A 22,051-nucleotide genomic window follows, 5' to 3' on the forward strand; every position below is an offset into this window, starting at 1 on the left:
TCAGCAAACTTGTTGTCCTCTCTGTCCCCTCATCCAGGTCATTGATGAATATATTGAACGCGACTGGACCCAACACTGATCCCTGGGGAGCACTGCTAGTTACAGGCCTCCAACTAGACTCTGCACCACTGTTCATAACCCTCTGAGCTCTGCCATTCATCCAGTTCTTAATCCACCTCATTGTCAACTCAACTAACCCACACTTCCTAAGCTTACCTATGGGAGACAGTGTCAAAAGCCTTGCTGAAGTCGAGGTAGACAACATCCTCTGCTCTCCTCTCATCCACCCAGCCAGTCATTCCATTGTAGAAGGCTATCAGATTGGTCAAGCACGATTTCCCCTTGGTGAATCCATGCTGACCACTCCCAATGACTTTCTGTTCTTCTACTTGCTTAGAGATGACATCCAGGATGAACTGTTCCATCACCTTACCAGGGATGGGGGTGAGGCTGACTGGCCTGTAGTTTCCTGGGTTGTCCTTCTTGCCCTTTTTGAAGACTGGCATGACATTAGCTTTCCTTCAGTCCTCAGGAACCTTTCCTGTTCTCCAGGACCTTTCAAAGATCATGGAGAGTTGCTTCACAATAACATCTGCCAGCTGCCTCAGCACTCGTGGGTGCATCCCATCAGTGCCCATGGATTTGTGGATGTAAAGTTTGCTTAAATCGCTTCTAACCTGATCCTCCTCGATCGAGGGAGAGTCTTCCTTACTCCAGGCTCTCTCTCCTACCTCCAGGGTCTGGGGCTCCTGAGGGCTGGCCTTTGCAGTAAGGGCTGAAGCAAAGAAGGCATTCAGTAACTCCACCTTCTCTGTGGAAACATTCAACAGTTTAATGTTTCATTCTAACTTATAATTCTGATTATTTTAAGTTTCTAATTTGTCTTTTTGTAGTACAGCAGTTCATGAAGAGTTAATAAGGCACTCCTTCCCTCCTTCCCTCCTCCAGTACCCTCCCCACAAAGAGTAATCAGAACTCAAAGTAGGATTCTTCCATACTGAAGGACAAATACATCATTTGAAATTTCAGATGCCAAGCAGCATGTCTGCCAGAAGGATATCTATTTCCAGACAGGTGCAATATGTTGTAGCAATGATCTGTAGTAAAGCCTATATCAAACCAAGGAAGAGGTATGTTTGCATCTAAAAACTCAGCTTTTACACCAACAGATTATTATTATTATTATTATTATTATTATTATTATTATTATTAATAATTATTATTATTATTAATTATTATTATTAATTATTGTCTTCTAGCATCTGTTTTACAAAACTATTGAGTCACCTGTGGGAACTGTGAGGACACTAATGGGTTGAATGTGTCTGGATGTGCATAATAATATATAGTGGAGATGGAGTGCATGCAAAATTGGCACAAAAAGACACAGAAAGCTAAGGCAATTGTGCTTTACATGTGGTATAAGAGTGAGTCAGAAGAGACGTTTAATAATGAATATTATCTGAAACACAAAGTGGAAAATTCACAGCACAGATAAAAAAAATAAAAAATTATAAGGCAAACTGTGCTGCAGTTTGTGTGGTTGGGGTTAATGAGAGCATGATTTGTACCTAGGGTGCTTTAAGTTTAGGAAGGGACCTAAATCAGTGTACTAGAAATACCAGATGGAAGTAATAGTTGATGGCAAACGCAACACAGGACTGCATTTGATCTGAGTGGTGCTTTGGGCACTGCAAAGTTTTCTGCAAGCATAGTTAAATGGTCATGCTCAGTATTGAAAGAAGTGCACTGAAACCTGTTTGTATAAGCATCTTTTTAGCACAGAGCTCTGAGAAATTCTTTTTGTGACTGAATTGTTCATTTTCATCAAATCTTCCAGGTATAGAAGGCCTCAGGTTTTGAATCGTGTGTATAGGAAAAATGATGGGGTTTGAAAATGAGAACTTGGTTGCCTGTCTTCACCCAAAGTACAGAGCGAGTTATTTATTTTGAGGAAACTAAAGAGCTAGAAAATGTTTACGAAACCAGATATTCTGGAGATCATTGCTAACAAAGAAAACATAACATGTAACCATAGTGGTTGACAGTGTCAAAGTGAATGCTAATTAAAAATGTTTCTTGAATTACAAGCTTTGTTATAAGTGGCAGAGCACGAAGATTATTTGCTTTTGGCAGCAGCCATATTTTTGTCCATTTTTTAAGGAAGCAGAAATGGATTTCCACTCTTATACATTACCATGACTATTGAGAAGGTTGTTACCGTTCTCTGAGCCTGAGAAAACAGACAAGGAGTGTATACGTGATTTCCCAAATGCACCAGTAGGTCATAGATGCAAGTTTCTATGGTGTACATGTTTGCTATGAACATTAGAAGCTCCATTCTGATTTTAGAAAGAAATACTCTTATTAATTAATTGAGGTGTTAAAAAAATGAAAAAAAAAGAATTCATAGAAAAAGAACTCATCCTTTTCCACTGGTTCTTTTAAATCGCTATGTTGGTAAGTGAAAGTAAAACTGGAAGACGTATGTTGCATTATAGGGTTTTTTTTCAGCTTGTAATAGTTTCTTCTCCAAACTTTCCTTAGGTTAGAGTCATAAAAAAAAAGACTCCCCCACTTCCTCCCTTGTGCCCAGTATTGTCCCTGCTCATTATTATTTGCCAAATGGCAATATTGTCCTTTGTGGCACACAATACACAGGTGAAGGCAGTCACTGCCTGTGTCTGTTAGGTCAACAGAATTCCAAAAAGATTTCCTTTGTATTTTCCAACATATAGAATGATAGTGTGTGGTCTCTATATTTAGATTCAGAAAAAGCTCAATTTCTAATCAGCAATGTATTAATGGAATTCAAGGCTGGAGAGTTTTTGTGTGGTTTTGTTTTGTTTTGTTTTTTTTCCCTCCACACTCAATGATCTCTTTATTTTCTTGCTTTTTCATTCCAAATATTGAATAAGACTATTTGGTTGTTTCAACACTGACAGAGGATGTACCATCTCTCAGATATTTTTAAGAATGTTTAGTTCTCCATTCATTGGCATAGAAAAGAAGTAGCAACGAGACCATTCTCACTGGAGGTACGCTTATCCTTTTTACAAGATTTTTTAGGATCGTGCGTGAGTTTTCATCGTATTGCTTTTATTGTTCTGCACTGTGGCAAACTGGTGCTTTGTGGCACCAGCAGTGGACCAAAACATCCATAAAACTGAGTGGCATTGGCTGGTCTGACAGTATAATTTGTCTACTAAAAGAGAAGTGTTTAGCAGAGTATGTAATTGTGCTTTCTAGATTCAGTCAGAATAATATTCTAACATTTCTAGCTTTTAAAAGTGCTCCTTAATGACCAGTAGCTCCGCTGCTACATTCCAGTATGCATACAAAATACAAAGGTGAATAAGACATCAGCAACCTTGTCCTTAGTATGCAGACATAGATGCAATTCTTGCAGCTTACTGTGAGGTGACAGGTGCTTGATAGTGCAAGCAGCACAAAGGTAGCTGGAGCTGTTACTACATATGGAGCTGTCTGCTAACTGTCCGGAATTGCAGTCTTCTGTTTATGAGACTGGCCTCCCTTGAGGTTTTTTTCTAATTTTAACAGGAGCTGCTTGGTTGAGGCTGACAAAATTCAGCCAGAGATACAATAGCAAGATGGATAACATGTAATCAGAGAGTAACACTCAGGGAGAACCTGTGGTGTCCTCATGCCACCATAATGACCTTGTGTTTATTAAAATAAATATCCCCAAGCAAGGCAGTGCCAAGGAGTTCAATAACAGAAATATTTTCCCGTCCTCCTGCTGCTGAGTGAACAGGGTCTGAAGGTGCCACCTCTAATTGAAAGCAGTCTGCATGCTCATAACAGTTAAGGCTAATTTATTTGTTTATGACAAATAACTGCATGCAGAGTACATGGGAAAGGGGTGGTGTAAGTCAAAATTGAGATAAATTTTCCAGCTGTGCTGAGGAAAGACAGCAAATTCCCTGCATTATTATTGTAAGTGATGATGATGATGGTAAAAAATAAGAAAATAAAAAAGAGTTAAGGCAGTTTTAAGTGTTTTCCTGGTTTATAGGTAGGTTCGTTGTTCTAGTGATGCTTTTATATGGCATATTCAAATGTCTGTGGGTCTGGTAGGAATATGTGCGATGCAAACTTGACTTACCATGTGAGACCTGAACATGAAAAACAGGAAGCTAAACTGGTTACCAGCAGTCTTCTGTTCTTGATATTATCTCCATCCTTGGAGATATTTGAGGTACTAAGGATCAGATACACATGGTCCCGAGTAAACTGCTCAAGTTGACTGTGTTTTGAGACAGGGATTGGACTTGGATGATCTTTAGAGGTTCCTTCCAACTTCAACTATTCTGTCATTCTGTGAAATTGTCTGCTGATAAAATCCTCTGTTCTCAACTGTATATATCCTCAAAATACCCCTGCAAGTGGGAAAATGCTAGAATTGTAGAGCTGACAGAATTGCTCAAGGTAATGTAGTCATCCTTGTGATGCAGGATACAATCAAGTATGCTTATGTCATTCCTGATAAATGCTTTTTCAGGAGGACTTGAATCCATGGAATAACCTGGAAGGAACTTGTGAATGTCACTTAGTGCAGCTGCTCATCGTATGGCCAGTTTAGATCAGGCTTTGTTCACACAGGTTTTTAATATCTACAACGATCGAGATACCACAACTTCTCTGGGTAACCAGCTGCAATATTTGACGACCCTCGTGGTGAATGGTTTTTTCCCTTGCATCTAAGCAGATTACCCTTGTGGCAGTTTGTGTTAATCTTCTTTCATCTGTCACTGGCACTGCTGAGGAGGGTCTGGTTCTCTCTGTATTCTTGACAGCTTCCCGTTAGGCAGTTCAGGTAAGATCTCCCATGAGTTTTCTCTTGTGAAGACTGAACAACCCCAGTTTTCAGCCTCTCCATGTACGTCATTTCCTCTAGGCTCTAAATCATATTGGGCTCACTTCAGTAAATCAACATCTGTCTCGTACTCTGTCTCATACAAGAAGTACACATGGACAACAGTTGAATCTCACAACTGCTGTAGAGGGAAATAATCACTTTCCTCAATCTGCTGTCTGTCATTTTGCTAATGCAGCCCTGTGTGCAGTTGGAATGGGTTACTCCATCCCAGTGGCAGGACTTTGCATTTGCCCTTGTCAAACTTCATTAGGTCTCTGTCAGCCGATGTCTATGGCATGCCAAAATCCCTCTGAAGGGACTAATTCTGGGGATAGAGGCATCACCATTTCCATATTATATTTTACTGTGTTATTTTCCACATGGTTAGGGTTTTTTTTTTCTTAGGACTAACTTGGTTCTTCCTTTTGATGCAGTTTAAACCTGCCACTATTGGTCATGTAATCCCTAGGCATGGAAAATCAATTCACGTTGTCGTCTTTGCAGCAACTCTTTAGGTATTTGGAAACTTATCATAACCTTCTCTTACTCTTTTCTGGTTTTCTCTCCTCCTCCCTTTTTCACAAGTCATATTGTCTTTGTATTTTGTCTTGTTTCCTCTGGACTATCTGCAGCTTACCCTCATCTTTATTGAAATGCCTGAAATTTGACACAATATTTTGTGTGAGTCTTCATCCTTGATAAGTACTGTAGAGGATAATTTCCTACCTTTTACAGGCTGTGTATTAGCAGATACATCCCAAATACAATTTACTGCTTTTACAGCAGCATGAAATTATGTTTAGCTCCTGAACCATAAAAACTTCCAAATCCTTTTCTGTGAAACCATTTTTCCATGCTGTATTTGTGTAGCAGGTTACTTACCCTAGATTGAGAGTATTGTCCATGTTTAAGGGTAATTTGGTTTGCTTCGGTTTAGTTTTTCAAAGCACAGTTCCACATTGTCAAAATAACTTTCAATTCTAGGCCTGTCCTTCCAATTGGCCGTCACGTTTTATCTTTCAGCATCCTCATCATTAATGAAAACACTGAGTAGGCCTGAATCAATGGGGAACTTCAATAGATATATTGTTTCATTTTGATGAAATGGCATTGGTAGTAACTTTCCGAGAATTGTTCTCTAAGTAGCTTTGCCTCAGCATTAATCTGTTTTCATCTAGACTGTGCTTTCTCTCCTGTTTATGAGCATATCAGATGAGGCAGTGTCAAAACCCGGAACTCAAATGGTAGTATGTGAAACCTACATAAAACCTTTTATTTTGTCATAGAAAGTAATTACTAGCTGTTACTCATTTAACTGTGGGGTTTTTTTCCCAGTATTTTTATGAGAACTGCAATTTAGTTCAAAATCTGAAACTCCTCAGCTTTATTTTTTCCCCAAGTGTACAAACTGTGTTTGCTCTCCTCTGGTTCCACCTCTCTGCTATATAGAAATTTTGTCATAAAATAAGATGTCAAGCATTAGAAAATTGTCATAGGACACTGTATCTGTTGCTGAGCAGTCTGTTGCACACAGTATTCCTTTCCCAATAGCCAGCTATTTAATTAAATTTCTTAATTATCACAAGGCCCAATTCTTTCTGTTCAGCTAATCTTCTTATTTTTGTAATCTGTACTAGGCAACCAGGTCCTCCTAGAGGTCTGAACACCTTTGTAATACTTTGATTAGTATGCGATCGGCTTAGATGCTTGGCATGCAGACTCATTTTCCTTCCTTTGTTCCTTGCTGTGAATATTCTACTTCTTCCTAAATTTTTAGGGTTAGTCACAATTTTTCTGCCTCTCTACAGGTTTCTGTTACTGTCTCCCCTCAGTCATAAGGAGGCGTGTAATTTGGTAAGCAAAATATTTTTTGATCTATCTGGACTCTATTATGTGTCATGAAACACCATCCTGTGGTCAAAGGAGCCAGACCCTTTCTGGACCCTCCTCTGCACAAGCACACATCGTCTTCTTCGGGACACATCTGCTTTCAACTAAACCCTGTCCCTTTTCCTGAGAGGACTGAAAATCCATAAGCTGATTGCATCACTCCTTACGCCACTACTGTTTGCTTTATAGACACCTTTTATCTTCTTAAGAGAAGTCCCTGGCAATACCAGTATCTGCATGGATTTTTCATATTCACCAGACGAATTCAGTAACTTTAGAGGAAATTTCCAGATATAGGTTTCTAAATGACAGAATATCTCCCAAACCTTTGTGTGGGTTGTATAATGAACATTTCAAAATGGAGTTTTCAGAGTTGAAATAGCCTAATTATAAAAGGAACTGGTAAGCAGTTTTCAATCTGATTGCTTTTCTGCTCCAGATTTCTGTGTGGCTCCGTATTGACCACAGGTGCCTGCCAAGCTAATATTCGGTTAGGTCATCTCATCAATAAACAATGTCCTTCCAGGAAATCACTTTAATTGAATTAATGTGGCAAGTCAAGTTAGGTCAGAATTGAAATTCAGTAGATATTTGTATTGTGGAGAAATTTGTTAATTACATAGAGTTTTACATAAGGGATCCCGTCAGAGAAAGGCTTTAAAGGGGGAAACAAAAGTGTCCAACTGTAATCAAGCCATCAATGCACATTTTGTGAAGGCAGAGGTAATTAACATATGAATTCCCGTATGAAATTAAAAAAAAAATAATTAACTGTGATATTTAAGTGGAACTTCATTGATGAATATAAACCCCAAATAGCAAAGGTAATTGCAGAAAAGAAACACTCATACCTTCAATGAAACAGGGTCAAGATAAAACTCTGTGTATGATTGCATAGAGTAATTCCTGAGGAAATACTAGAATTTAATGCAAGCCACTTAACAACAGTATTTGAGAGACTTTCTCTACATTCCTTCCATTCTTCATATTAAATATATGAAAAACAGGCAGGCAACAGCATTGTACTTGTTCACAATTTTATTTTAATAGCAAACATCTGACATGACATTTTAAAGTCTGCCAAATTTAAACAAAAATATACCTTAATAGAGAAGAAAATAATGTACATCATGTACTTCTGATAATTGCTAGTGTAAGTAGAATTAGATGATCCTTGATAGAGAGAATCACAAATTGTTAAAAGAGTGAATGGTTAAATGAGCTTTGTATGTCCCAACATTAAATGAATCAGGAAATATAAAACATTTTAATCTGAATTATTGATTTTTGCAAGAAATATTTAAATAGTTAAAGGTATTTTTGCTTCATATTTTACCTCATGTGATCTTGTGCTGGTTTTGCATGAGCTTTTTATTGCATTGAAAGTGGCTTTTATGCCAAAAATATTGTTGGATTAGAAGGCAAGCATCAAGTAAGATCCTGAAGTCGATATCGCTTTTCTTGATATCGCTTTTTTTTACAACGTTAGTGTAACTTTTATATGTATTAATGTCCAGATTAGGTATATTTTTATGAGAATGTAAAACACTGAGACAAATTCAGAGCAGAGTTGCAAGAATGGCCTGTAATCTGGGAAGCATTGCCAGTAAAAGGCTTCAGAAATTCAGTCTGCTGAAATTATCAAAGTGATGATTAAGAGGTGGCCTCGTCGTAATTTTCAAGTATGTTTGTAGGAAAGAGGTTGCATGTAGATTATTCTTTATCAAAAAGTTGCAAATATGGCCTCACAATTCAAATGTGAAATAAATTGAGGCTAGAAATAAGACACATACAATACATCAGGGCACAGTAGAGCTGCTTCTTTCTTTACTAGTGGTGTACGCTTGAAGTTCTCAAGCGTTCGCATGGGAGAAAGTAAGACCTAGTCTCCTAGTTATGGTAATTAATATACTTTGAGTTAATATAACTGAGTGTAAAGTAGCACTTTCAAGGATACTGAGAACTTTCTCTAATCCTTTTCACTGCCTGATTTGTTAGCCTTGCTGTTTCCATACATCTTCAACTGAAGATGCAACTCTTTGAAACATAGAGCATTTAATCAGTAACAGACATTTGCTAAAATGAAGTTGGAGTGGTTGGTAATACTGTGGGATTTATAGCCCATAACAACAGGCAGGTGCTCAGACAGCTTTATTGATGTGTTATAATGATGTGAAGTGAAGAAACCTCAGTGGGAGAGCAGAGACCAGCTTCTTCTGTTTACTGTAACGCAGTCTCCTAAGGAAAATACCGCATTTCTGAATTTGGCTATTTTATTTACACAGTTGCTACTTGAATGAGGTCTGTATTGCAGCCACCAAACTGATTTGTTTTGTCAGATTTTGAAACCCCAGCCTCCTTTAACAAATAAAACATAAAATAAGACAGGGAGGCACTGTCAATATCTTACTGCTCTGTTCAACCATTACTGCTGTGAGGAGATGAAAAAAGCTAATACCCAGGGAGGTGGCTGGTTTGCTTTGATCATGCTAAGAACTATGGCACATACAGCCAGTACAGGATCTGATTATTGTATTTGGGGAATCCTACATGGTAGCAGAAAAAATAGTTGTTTGTCATCATTCCATGTCCACCCTACCAGTGGCAGAGCAGTCATCCAGAGTGGTTACCCAGTGGAACAGAAACTGGCGCAGAAGGGCCAAAGGAATTTTAGTAGCTAGAACAGAAGAGTAACTTAGTTTAGTCAGTTTAATGACTGATTTAGGCAAGCTAGCATTAAGTGTAGAGCAATAAAGATTTTTCTCCTAGGGTGTTTTTTTTTATGTTGTTTGCTTTATAGTCATAACGTGTGCTGATGTCAATTTTTGTCTAAATATATTATTGATCTTTTCAGAAAGGTGTTTAAGAAAAGCAGTTACCAGAATCAATTTTAAGGGAATTTTAAAAAGTGTATTCTTAATTCAAAAATAGGATTTTTTTGCACAGCTTCTGATTCAAACTAGCTGTCACAGTTTTTTTGGTCTTAGAGAAACAATTGAGATGATCTATGGAGTAACCAGTGTGGTTTTTTATTATAACACTTTGTCCCATTTTTCTGCGTGTGAATTCTAACAGCTCCTTCATACAAAGGCCCCTTTTATCACTGAAGATTTACTTAACTATCGCTAGGAGTTTGCAGTTGTAAAGTGCAATGGACACAGTTTTAAACATGAAAAGAGACTTGGACCTTGAAATACGTTCCTTTAATGTCATATAATATTTAGTAAGTCTGTGAAAGTAATGAGAATATTAAAGTGGAACAAAGCTGTGCTTAGGGCTCAGGTTCATGGATTTTATGGAAGAATAACCTCATCCTGAAACTTGTGGGATTTCCTTACCGCTGCTGCATTATTTCCAAGTAGACATGTGTTCTTAGCTGCTAATTTGCAATGCAGATGAAAGAGTGCTTCAGCAGCAAGATTTCAGTCTTTTGCCAACAGCTTAAATTTTCATTTAAAACAATGTTGAAGAAGTGTTCAGAGGATAATATAACAGAACTCATTAAGAGAAGACTGCTGTGTAATATGCAGGATATTCTAATTATTACCCCTAACTACAAAGAAAAGTAAATACAAAAAAATGTGTTTTCAAAAATGTCTTAAATGAGCTGAAGTAGGACTAATACAAAGTGGGAAGATTCCAACTTTTCAGAAATAAGATAGGCTTGAAAGAATTGGTAGAATCTACTAGAAAGGTTCTTATATTATATGATGAAATATTCTACAAGAAGCTGGGAGAAGTCTCAAGATCACTAGCCCTCGTCCTCGTGGGAGACTTCAACCTATCAGATATCTGCTCAGAATACAATATAGCTGAGAGGGAACAGTCTAGGAGGTTTCTGGAGTGTGTTGAGGATAACTTCCTGACACAGCTGGTGAGGGAGCCAGCTGGCAAAGGAGCCCTGCTGGACCTGTTGTTTGTAAACAGGGGAGGACCTGTGGGGGATGTGATGGTTGGAGGCCATCTGGGGCATAGTGATCATGAAGTGATAGAGTTTTTGATTCTTAGAGAAGCAAGGAGGGGGGTCAGCAGAACTGCCACCTTGGACTTTTGGAGGGTGGACTTTGATCTTTTCAGGAGCCTGCTTGATAGAGTCCCTTGGGAGGCGGTTCTGGAGGGCAAAGCTGTCCAGGAAGGCTGGGCATTTTTCAAGAAGGAAGTCTTAAAGGCATGGGAGCAGGCTGTCTCCATGTGCTGAAAAATGAGCTGTGGGGGAAAAAGACTGGACTCGCTGAATAGAAAGATATTGTTGCAGCTCAGGGAAAAAGGAAGAGTTTATGGCCTTTGGAAGAAAGGGCAGGCCACTCATGGGGACTACATCGATATTGTGAGGCTATGTAGGGAAAAAATTAGAAGGGCCAAAGCCCAACTAGAACTTAACCTGGCTTCAGATGTTAAGAAAAATAAAAAAAAAAATATCTATAAATACATCAGTAATAAAAGGAGGACTAAGGAGAATCTCCTTAGGGGACAGTAACATGGTAACAAAGGATGAGGAAAAGGCCAAGGTATTTAGTGCCTTCTTTGCCTCAGTCTTCAGTAGTAGAATCAGTTGTTCCCTGAGTACCCAAATCCCTGAGCTAGTAGGGTAGGGAGCAGAATGAAGCCCCCGTAATCCAAAGGGAGATGGTGAGAGAACTGCTACAGCACCTAGACATACACAAGTTTATGGGGCCGGAGTGATCCAGCCAAGGGCACTGAGGGAGCTGGCAGAAGTGCTTGCCAAGCCACTTGCCATCATTTACCAGCAGTCCTGGCAAACCGGGAGGTCCCAGTTGACTGGAGGCTAGCAAACATGATGCCCACCTATAAGAAGGGCCGAAAGGAGGATCCGGGGAGCTACAGGCCTGTCAGTATGACCTCAGTGCCTGGGAAGGTTATGGAAACTTCCTGAGTGGCATTAGGTGGCACATGAAGGACAACCAGGTGATCAGGCCCAGTCAGCATGGGTTCATGAGAGACAGGTCCTGCTTGACAAACCTAATCTCCTTCTATGACAAGGTGACCCACTTGGTGCATGAGGGAAAGGCTGTGGATGTTGTCTACCTGGACTTTAGTAAAACCTTTGACGCCGTTTCCCACAGCATGTTCCTGGAGAAACTGGCTGCCCCTAGCTTGGATGGGCGTATGCTTTGCTGTGTAAAAAACTGGCTGGAGTGGTGGTGAATGGAGTTAAATCCAGTTGGCAGCCGTGACACCAGTTATGAGTGGTGTTCTCCAGGGCTCGGTATTGGCGCTGGTTCTCTTTAATATCTTTGTCAATGATCTGGCTAAGGGGATTGCATGCACCCTTAGTAAGTTTGTAGACGACACCAAGTTGGGCAGGAGTGTTGATTTGCTTGAGGGTAGGTTGGGTCTACAGAGGGATCTGGACAGGCTGGATCAAAGGGCCAAGACCAATGGTGTGAGGTTCAACAAGGCCAAGTGCCGGGTCCTGCACTTGGGTCCCAACAACCCCGTGCAGTGCCACAGGACTGGGGAAGAGTAGCTGGAGAGCTGCCCAGCAGAAAAGCACCTGGGGGTGTTGGTCAACAGCCGGCTGAATATAAGCCAGCAGTGTGCCCAGGTGGCCAAGGCAGCCAACAGCATGCTAGCCTGATTCAGGAACATTGTGGCCAGCAGGACTAGGGAAGTGATTGTCCCCCCTGTACTCAGCACTGGTGAGGCCCCACCTCAAGTACTGTGTCCAGTTTTGGGCCCCTTACTACAAGAAAAACATTGAGGTGTTGGAGCGTGTCCAGAGAAGGGCCAGGAAGCTGGTGAGGTGTCTGGAGAACAAGTCTTATGAGGAGCACCTGAGGGAGCTGGGGTTGTTTAGCCTGGAAAAGAGGAGGCTGCAACCTTACTGCTCTCTGCAACTACCTGAAAGGAGGTTGTAGTGAGGTGGGGGTCAGTCTCTTCTCCCAAGTAACAAGCTATAAGACAAGAGGAAATGGCCTCAAGTTGTGCCAGGAGAGGCTTAGGATGGATATTAGGAAAAATTTCTTCACTGAAGGGGTTATCAAGCATTGGAACAGGCTGCCCAGGGAAGTGTTGGAATTGTTATCCCTGGAGGTATTTAAAAGACGGGTAGACATGGTGCTTAAGGACATGGTTATTGATGGTTTTTGTCAGAGTTAGGTTGATGGTTGGAGTCGATGATCTGAAAGGTCCCTTCCAACCTAGACAATTCTATGATTCTGTGATACTATATTATGAAGATAAAAGAATTTTTCTAAAGAAGAAATCATGTTGACTTGTAGCTGTAAATTGAAGGTGTGGTGCTTGCATTTAAGGAAAACTAACAGGTCTTTAAGTCTGAAATAGAATGTGATCTCACACACGCTAAGCACATGTAGTGCCATTTTTACAGAATAAATTTTTAGAGCCGAAGTTGTCTTTTTTGTACTGGGAAAGAAAAGAAAGTGTTGTTTTCAGTAACTGAAAACTAACAAATCCTGCATTTGTGTAGAAGTCATCTTATAACTATATTTGGAGATATTTTGATTCAGACCCCAGTTGTTTGGGGACACACTTTCCTGGAGGAAAGAACAGACATGGCAGTTTGCCTCTTCAGATTTTATAGGAGATCTCAGAACAGGCACATCTCTCTCAAAGAGGCACAACACAGGAAAGTCCTCATCCTCCTCTCTACTGGAAATCCTACCGTATGGAACAATTTTTAATTTTATTTTTTTCCTTAGGGTAAAGAAGATTTTCTTTAGAGGTTATTTGGATCACAATTTTTATTTACTCAAGATTGCAGAAACACGTCCTACTGTGATCCAATCAGCTACTGGGGTTTGCCCTGTAAAAGCTTAAAATCTACTTAGTTCCAAGCCAATTTTTTTATGTGATTGCAGCCCTTTTTTTCCCCTCTTCTTTATGGCAAGTTGTTGATGCATAGGAGAGGAAGCTTGACTGTCCAGTCTGAAAGCTTAAAGCCTGCCAACTGTAGGGTATGACAAAAGAAAGCAAAAAAGATTTTTTGTTACCATAGCAACAATAAAACTCTTCCCCCAACCCCACTGAAAAACACCAACTCTCTGTCGTCTCCTTCTATACTGTTAAGAAATAAGATCTGAAGCATTAGCTGCGGGATACTTTGCATTGAACTGAAAAGCGCACTTGCTTATGAAACTGAGACCTCCACCCACAATAAATCTGTGTGTTCATGCAAGGATATCACAAAACTCTTTTCAGTTTCCACTGGAACTTTCTCTAAATTTAATTTAATTAGCAATGTTTTATACAGAAAAACAACATGAAAATCCTTACTGTGCATTGTATTCCACTGTAGTCTTGCTCCTTGTTCTGTTCCAGAAAACATAGTATAGGGCAGGAGAAGTTTTTGCAAAACTCAACAAAAGTCAATGCTGGTACAGTGTTGTGACTAGAAAATGAACTAAATGAATTAATTTCATTTCCTACTGAAGAATGTCAATCGACTAATATATTATTAATCAAGTTACTAATATATTATTATTATTATTATTACTACTACTACTGCTACTACTACTATTAATTTCTTTTACTTAAAACACACGTTTATTTTTGATATCTGGAAATTATCATTCTCTTCCGAGGGGAGGGACATTTCAAACTTTGACCATTTTTGAAATTGAACTTGATCACAAGACTACACCTCACTTCCCCTTGACTTTCATACTATTAAAGCTTCAAGTGCATATTTAGAGCTGTCTGTGGTCACTGATCATGTTCCTAATGTCATTTTGAGTAGCAATTTCACAGAATTGTAGTTCAAAAAAAAGAAAGGGTAAAACTCTGATCTCTGTAAATGCAAAAACAGTGAAATTAATGCCTATACATACATATACCAAGGTATCTGTGCCTAAGTCATCAAAGGTCTTCTAAACAGTACAATCAACAACAAATTTTCAGAAATATTTTTTTATTTAATCACTATAGGTATCAAACAACACATGTATATTCTGCTTGCTGACTACAATGATGCTTTATACCTGTACATAAATACAAATGCATTATGCTAGATTTTTAGTAAAGCATGTAAGTCTGTATTTATGACTAGTGACTTGCTTCTCATGTAAATCTAGTGTCCTAATTGTGAAAGTTCTTACTAGCATTACAGATATCTAGCCAGCATCTAGATATCTGGCTGTGTTCTTTTGGCTTTAGATATAATCACTAGTCATCATCACCAATGAAGTCATAGATTTGAGCTAAGATGCCTAAATGAAATCAAGCTTTACTTTACCTTTGTAATACTGTCTTGCTAACATATTAAAAAAGAAAAAAAAGTTTTTGTCATTAATCACCTCTGACTCAAAAGGTCAAAAGAGGTGTTGGTTTTTCCTTCTTAGATTAATGCAACTTTGAGCTGGAACTGTCCTGTGCACATGTGTAAAGGCCCAGGCAAGTTTAAAACTTCAAGTACTTGAGGGTTAAATTTCAGTGAATCTTGCATCAACACTTAAGAACAGAGTCCTTTAATTCCACATTGGACTGCATGTCTGTCCATGTGTAATTGGGGCAACCAGCCTTCAGTCAGAAACATTTCCCTGTGCTGTATTCATGTGAAAGCTAGATCTTCATAAAATGTTTTATAACTCTGCCGTATCTGCCTTATACACCTTATAAGTGACTGAGATTCTCACATTTGGTTGCTGAAGTTTCCTGTAAGCATTGTAACTACACTGGCATCCAAGAAATTTTCTCTTTCTGCTTTTTTAGATAGAAAGCAGAATCTGAAAAATTCTGTCATCTGAAATGTTGTCTCCATGGATGGGCACTTAAAGGTATCTGAAGATAAATAATGACTGAGTGTTCTCTCTTATTATACTCATACGTAAAAGTAGAAAACTGTGAGCTTAGTGCCCATATAAGCTTCTCTGAGCAGATGGTGGGGGCATGGCATGGCATGCCATGCATTCTTGAAGGCTGTATGTCCGCAATAATTCCACACATGCAATATTTAAATAGTGAACCATACAGCTAGAGATAAAAAGGGGGAATTTCTGTTATGGTAATGTGTAGTGTAAAAAAAAAAAATAAATAAGAAAGTAAAAAAATTTTCAGAACTAAGTGCTGAAAGTTGTTTGAGCATAATAGCTGTGTAGACTTGTTTCTCGCGAGAAAGTGCATTGTTTGGTTCTGCTTAGTATAGCATCACACCTGTCAGCTATGTAGAAATTGGCTGCTTAGGCTCACCAAAAACTCTCCTGCTGTACGTATATGCTTAATGTGTGATAAATTCTATTGCATGGTGGCAAATTCTGATGAGTTCTAAGATGTGTCTTGCAAACACAAGCAGCTGTTTACACTCTTATTTGGAAAGAAGGATCAGTCTTTCAGTTAAGGTTTTGGATTGGTTGTTAGAATTAGTGGCATTCATTTTTTCATTCATGGAGATCTTGGACAGATGTCTCTAACTGCTATTTGCATTATTCACTCTATACCAGCACCCCAGCACAGTAACTGTTATATATGTAGTGTTACATTAAACACTACACCTGTACTGTGTGAATCCATATTTTTCATTCCACAGCACAGGTCCAAACTATACAATTCAAGGCAACAAATATGTAGAAAAGTTTCTACTTATTTTCCTAAAATTAACACAAATGATATTTTTTTTCTTAAAACCTTGCAGGTTAGGTAAGAATTGCTCATAAAATTACAGAGCAGAAGCAAGAGTTTTTTTCCTAATCAAAATGCATGACAGTTTCTGAAGAAGGGTGAAAAAGTAGTTCAAGAAAGTAGTGGAAGGAAACAGCACCCTGTATAGCCCGTGTCTGTGGAACTCATTAACACGGTCACTTTTCAGCAAACGGGTAATTTTATTTAAAAATGACAGTTGTGTCACTGAACTGCTTTCTCCCTCACTTGATATAAACTGCTAAGCAGCTCCACTCTGCATCCTACCTGTCTTCTAGGTAACTACAACAGTGCAGTTAGGGGAAGAAAAAAAATACACATTTCTGTTTCCTGTATCAGACATTTTTCTGTGCAGCTTTGAGACAGGCTGAGTTGTTTTTCTAACATGAACATGAACACACTATATAACTCCAAGTCAGTACTATCACAAGTATGGAGGAGGGAAATAAACTCTAGTAGAGGGTGTCACTCAGGAACAGGAGTGCCAGCCAATTTCCTTAAATGGGTGTAGACAACTATTTTTTAAAAGCAGAATGATCTCACTAAAATGTGTAGACTTGAGGTTGACCTCACAATGTCAACTTACTGAAAATGGAATCAAAACATTATCCAAAAATACAGCATCAGCAATTACATACCAGTACCAGAAAATTATGAGTAAATTCTGTTTAAATACTGTTTTTGTTTGGTTTTTTGTTTTTAAATTATGGACTTTATTTAAAGGTGAAATACTGTAACACGTCACAGTGCACAATGCTAGTCTGTATTTTCAAAAGGCTTTATTCTTGACTCTACTATGTGTTCACGGTGGACAGTAATTCTCTGTCCTCTAAAGTTAAGGAGAACACAAGAAAGATTAATTTTTTTAAAGCACCCAAGTGAATTGGGAACTTCAATGGTTTCTTAATACAAAAGATTCTGAAGCCATAGAAGCACACTCTGAAATTTAAAAGAAGAAAAAAGAAAAATTAATAGAAAATTGTAAGAAATCTCAGAAACTTCATTTTGATGCATACAAAACTCTTTTTCTAGAAAAATTTAACAAAATTGACTCAATTTTATTTGAATGTCACTTTAGCATTCTAATAGAAAATTGCTCTGTCAAGAGAATTATGAATAAAGAGAAAGGTTCAATCTGGGAAGGGGAAAAAAAACCCACAATAAGAAAAATAACAGAAAAAAGGACTTCCTTCACAAGTTGCTCAATTAATATTACCTCAGTTTGACTGACTATAAAGCTCTTTGTAATACATGAATTACATGCGAGGCAGGAATGCAATTAACTACTTCTACTGAAGACTATATAAAATGATGCAGCAGCCTGCTGGACTCAAAATAGCTTTTGCTAAGACTATCATCAGATATCCTGGAAGTATTGAAGCAAGTGGCTGGAAGTGATCATTTGTAAAGACTGGTCCATCAAACTCAGTCCCTGAAATCACAGCAGCTAAAAGCATTTAATCTAAAAGGATGCATCTCTATCATTACCCAAATCACAGCATATTCCACAATATATTGTGTCAAACACATAGTGTGAACAGGCAAAAAACTCAACAGGCATGACAAGAGCATAAGAGATCAAATTAATGAAAAAATGGTAATGTCTGTAATACCAAAATGACTCACATGGGGGAAAAATAAGTACCCTTCATTAACTTAAGTAAACCTAAAATTAATAAATCATATCAGAGTAAATTGAATTAGAAGATCCAAAGGACTGGACACACCAGAATTACATGCAGCTGTCAAACAAGTTAGTCTGAAAGTCAAAGGTGTAAGTCCTTGGCCATTTATCATTCATCTCCATTAAATAATTTTTCTTTTTTTAGAGTTCATGCAAAAATATCCATCCATCATAATACATTTCTCAGTATTCCCTTGTATAGATGAGTTGTTGATGGTTAAAAACAAAGAGAAAATCAAGTCATGTCCTGAAGCCACTACGTTTATTTTAAGCTAATTTAGCTTTATGTTCCTATGTTTTTCAATGGGAGACAAAAGGTGAGTAGAAGAAATGACAAAGACTATTGAGGATACGTATGTGTCATAGTAACTCTAAAAGGACAGACAGAGAAGGGCAATGAGATGACTGATTACAATTCACCAAACTGATGGAATATGAGACTTGTGTCGTTAACTTGTAATCATTTATCTTCCAATGTGGTACAATATATTGATCTATCCAGTTTAAGTAAAGAATAAACACATTCTGATTCCTTTCAGCTCTACGACCTTACTGAGTTTCAATAGTTTTATTTATAAGAATTGGTAATATGGTAAAGAAGGTTCATTATTAAAAGATAATAACAATTATAGCAAGAAACTGGCAATAATTCATCAAAAATCTAGTATTAATCGTATCTATTGTAAACAAACAAGATTTGTTGTGGTTTTCTTGTTTAATCTTCTGTGTTTTGCCTTGATTTTCTTTCCTATATTACAAGTTATTCAAAGCCTGCACATGAAAACAACACAATTGAACTAGATCATGAAATCTAGAACAAGAAATTGATACGAAGTACAAGGCATGCTGAATGGCATCTTAGTCAAGTCTTATGATTTTAAGTTAAGTTTCATCCTGCAAGTGAAAATTGGATTTAGGATGTTTTACTGCCTACTTAAAAGTAAACAATCCCCCTCAAATAGGGAACTATAACAGTAATGCAGGAAAGGGTCAATACATCATTTTAAAACTTTTTGTTCATTTAAATAATGAAAGAAATTACAGCAAAAAGTTTCAGGGCATACATATATATATATATTTATATGTATATATAACATAACTGCCCGAAAGCTTTGCTAAATTATTTTCTGTATAATATTTCTATGCTGTTATCTCATTAAAGCACTGAGATCCATATTGCATTCAATGGCAGTATGATGCCATATAAAGTTCCCAAAACATAATTGTCCACTTTGATATCAATAAACACAACTCATATGAAATATAACAGAAACTATGTTTGCAACAAAGGTGAAAATGCCTCCACCTTTACATTGCAAGGTCACAAATACTAAGACAATTCTGAGAATGAAGTTAAAGCAAATTTATAATTAATTAAGAATTGTTTAGGGTGAAAGAGAGGAAGGAAAGGTGGTGGGAGGGAATGGTCTCCACTGTACCATTGCAGCATGGATTCAGATTTACTGAATGATTATATGCCTTTCCTATTCCTAAACTGAAACCGTCACGTCAGAGGGGAGAGAGCAGTTTGCTTGCATGTGCTTTTGCTCCCCTCAGCAGAGTTTGGTTACGCTCCCACACAGCTGTTTGTTAGCTCAAGCTGCTGCTGCAGCCCGAGTCCCGCTGATGCACCACATTCACTCACTGTCTCAGTGGACCACCCAGTCCGGTCGTGATACTTGTGTGGTGTCGGCATCCTACAGAATCCCACTGGAACGCGTAGTACACGTATATAACAAATAGAACTACATTCAGCAGCTATTGCTGTGTTTGTTGGAGTAAGCTTCTTTTGCATTGTCTCTGACAAACTCCAGGTTCCAGATTGCTTGGAGTTTTTCTCTTTTTTTAAGTTTTTGTTGTCAGCAATACTTTTCTTTACTGACACAACAGCAAACTCTGTCCCTCAGCCAGATAATCCTCTCTGTGGTTCTCTGTATACTAGGACTATCGTGTCTTTGTTATTCAGGACATCTGCAAAGCATCAAAATTGCCTGGAAACACTTCCTCTCCTACTTCTCTTACTGTGGTTTTTTTTTCCCCTTTACGCTTTCAGGTAAGTCTTCATCTTTTCTTCTGCTTGAAATCCGTTTTATGGATTCCCTTAAAGATATAGCATGTTCTGAAACTTTCTTAATAATATATTCTGTTCCTATAACCTGTGCTCATTCTAAATCTGGGGGGATTCTTTCAAACTCTGACAAAATAGCTTTGACAGGAACTAAAATGGTATAGTCAGAGCTATTTCTGCTGCAATTAATCTTTACATTAGGTGTTTCACAGAGAGCCACAGAAGTGAAAATTCATCTCTGTGGGAATTGACAATTACCATCAACACTCTAGCTGTCTAAGAAACTGTTACAAGGGCATATAAAATTAAACTGAAAGAATCTATTTCCTGACCTTCAAACAGGTTAGTGTTACTTGCTTCCAGTAAAAACACAGTTAATGTATTTTTATAGAAATAAATTTTAAAAAATTAGAAATTTAGGCAGACTCAAGAAAAATCTTAGCAATGGTGAGAGTTATTAGGTTGCAGGACACTGAAATTTCTCATAACTTTAATACATATCCTATCAGTGCACCGGTCAACAGACAAGAAAATATGTTCTTAGAGGCAGCATTGACCAGAAAAATAGTACCTCAGAACTGATTAGTCTGTTGACCTTGTGTATATATGTTCTAATCTTCTGTAATGAATTACTTGTTGCTGCACTGCTGAGGCCAGCAGTGTGTGGTCATCTGATATTTGGTGTCTCTGAGTACTGGAAAAGTTTGGTCAATTTGCAGAAGTAATAACCTGCACACTGCACCACACAGCCCATCCATTTTATCACACACTGTGCTGCTCTGATTTCTTCATAAATAATCCCTCACAGAATGAAACACCTCCATTTGCTGCTTTTGTATCTAGTTGTGTTGGCTAAAGAGAATGGAGTGTTTGTGCTCCTTGATGTTTTTGCTTGATTCTGCTTTAGGAGTTTATTATGATGAGTGAACTTGAAATCCTGGTAAATCAAATATTCTAATATAAAGATGCAGTTATTTTTAAGATTTATCTAGAGAATCACAGAAACATTTTATTTTGACAAATGTATACTTACGATGAACAAAACTGATTCTTTAGAATACTTCCTGGTCTTTTATTCAGAAGAACACCCATCAGAGCTTCGAAAGTGGCCAGGCAAAGGTTCTTGAAAATAACATGCAAGAAATGCTGTTAGGGATGTGCACTCTCACAGAAATCTTAGCTCTCTCCCTTGCTCTTAAAAATTAGAGATTAGATCCAATCTTGAAACATGAGGTTTTAGGTCTCTCATTAAACTCTCTGATACCTGCTTTTATTATAACTTTGTAAAGAGTTATTTCTATAAATGTCTGCTTTCTCTTTATACTCTAATTCTTCATGTGAGAAGATAAACACATTTCTACTGAAAGCGTGGGCGCATTCTTTGGCTCTCCTTCCAAAGCATCTAGTGGCCATATTCCACTGGCTATTGTGGAGAGTGCTGCTTTCCCAATGTTTTATGCTCTCTATTGCTGAAATAAGTAGTGTGTCCAGTGGGAGGAGGAAAGGGTGCTCTGCTCTCCTGATCACTTCTGTGTTTAAATGCCCGCTCAATATACAGTTTTTACTAGTTTGAGTTTGAGTAAGCATTCTTCAGTTTTCTGTGTGTTTGTGTGAAATTTCAAATTATATGTCTTTAGAAAGGATCTTTTTTCATACTTCACTGTTTTCAGGTCTGAGTATGTAAGTATAAAAGTTAGGGTTTGTGTCTTCGCAGTAATAAATGAGATCCTGAACTTTGGAGTTTTTCTTTAAAAGAAATACATTATGTTACAAAGTATTCGTAGTAAAAGTGTAATGACCATGGAGGCACCCTGTGATGTAATCAGTCAGATCAGATGACTACATACAATACTGTCTTCTGGCCTAATATTCAGAGTAACATGAGAAATTAGAAATTGAAAAATGCTGGAAACTT

The 22,051-nt window shown here is 38.0% G+C and overlaps 1 protein-coding gene across 7 annotated transcripts in view; it reads left to right on the forward strand.

Annotated features, from left to right (window-relative positions):
- LRRC4C (leucine rich repeat containing 4C) overlaps positions 1 to 22,051 on the forward strand; it is a 563,896-nt gene that overhangs the window by 187,773 nt on the left and 354,072 nt on the right. The window contains exon 2 of one of the 7 annotated variants that reach the window (XM_063332664.1): positions 6,688 to 6,733. The exons of 5 other annotated variants lie outside the window; for them this stretch is intronic. The gene's annotated coding sequence lies outside the window, so the exon portion shown is untranslated. Of the gene's footprint in view, positions 1 to 6,687; positions 6,734 to 20,105; positions 20,122 to 22,051 lie in introns of those variants that run through there. One more of the 7 variants, XM_063332668.1, reaches the window with a different exon arrangement.

This window comes from Chroicocephalus ridibundus, chromosome 4 (assembly GCF_963924245.1).
Source record: "Chroicocephalus ridibundus chromosome 4, bChrRid1.1, whole genome shotgun sequence".
Classification (NCBI taxonomy): Eukaryota; Metazoa; Chordata; class Aves; order Charadriiformes; family Laridae; genus Chroicocephalus; species Chroicocephalus ridibundus.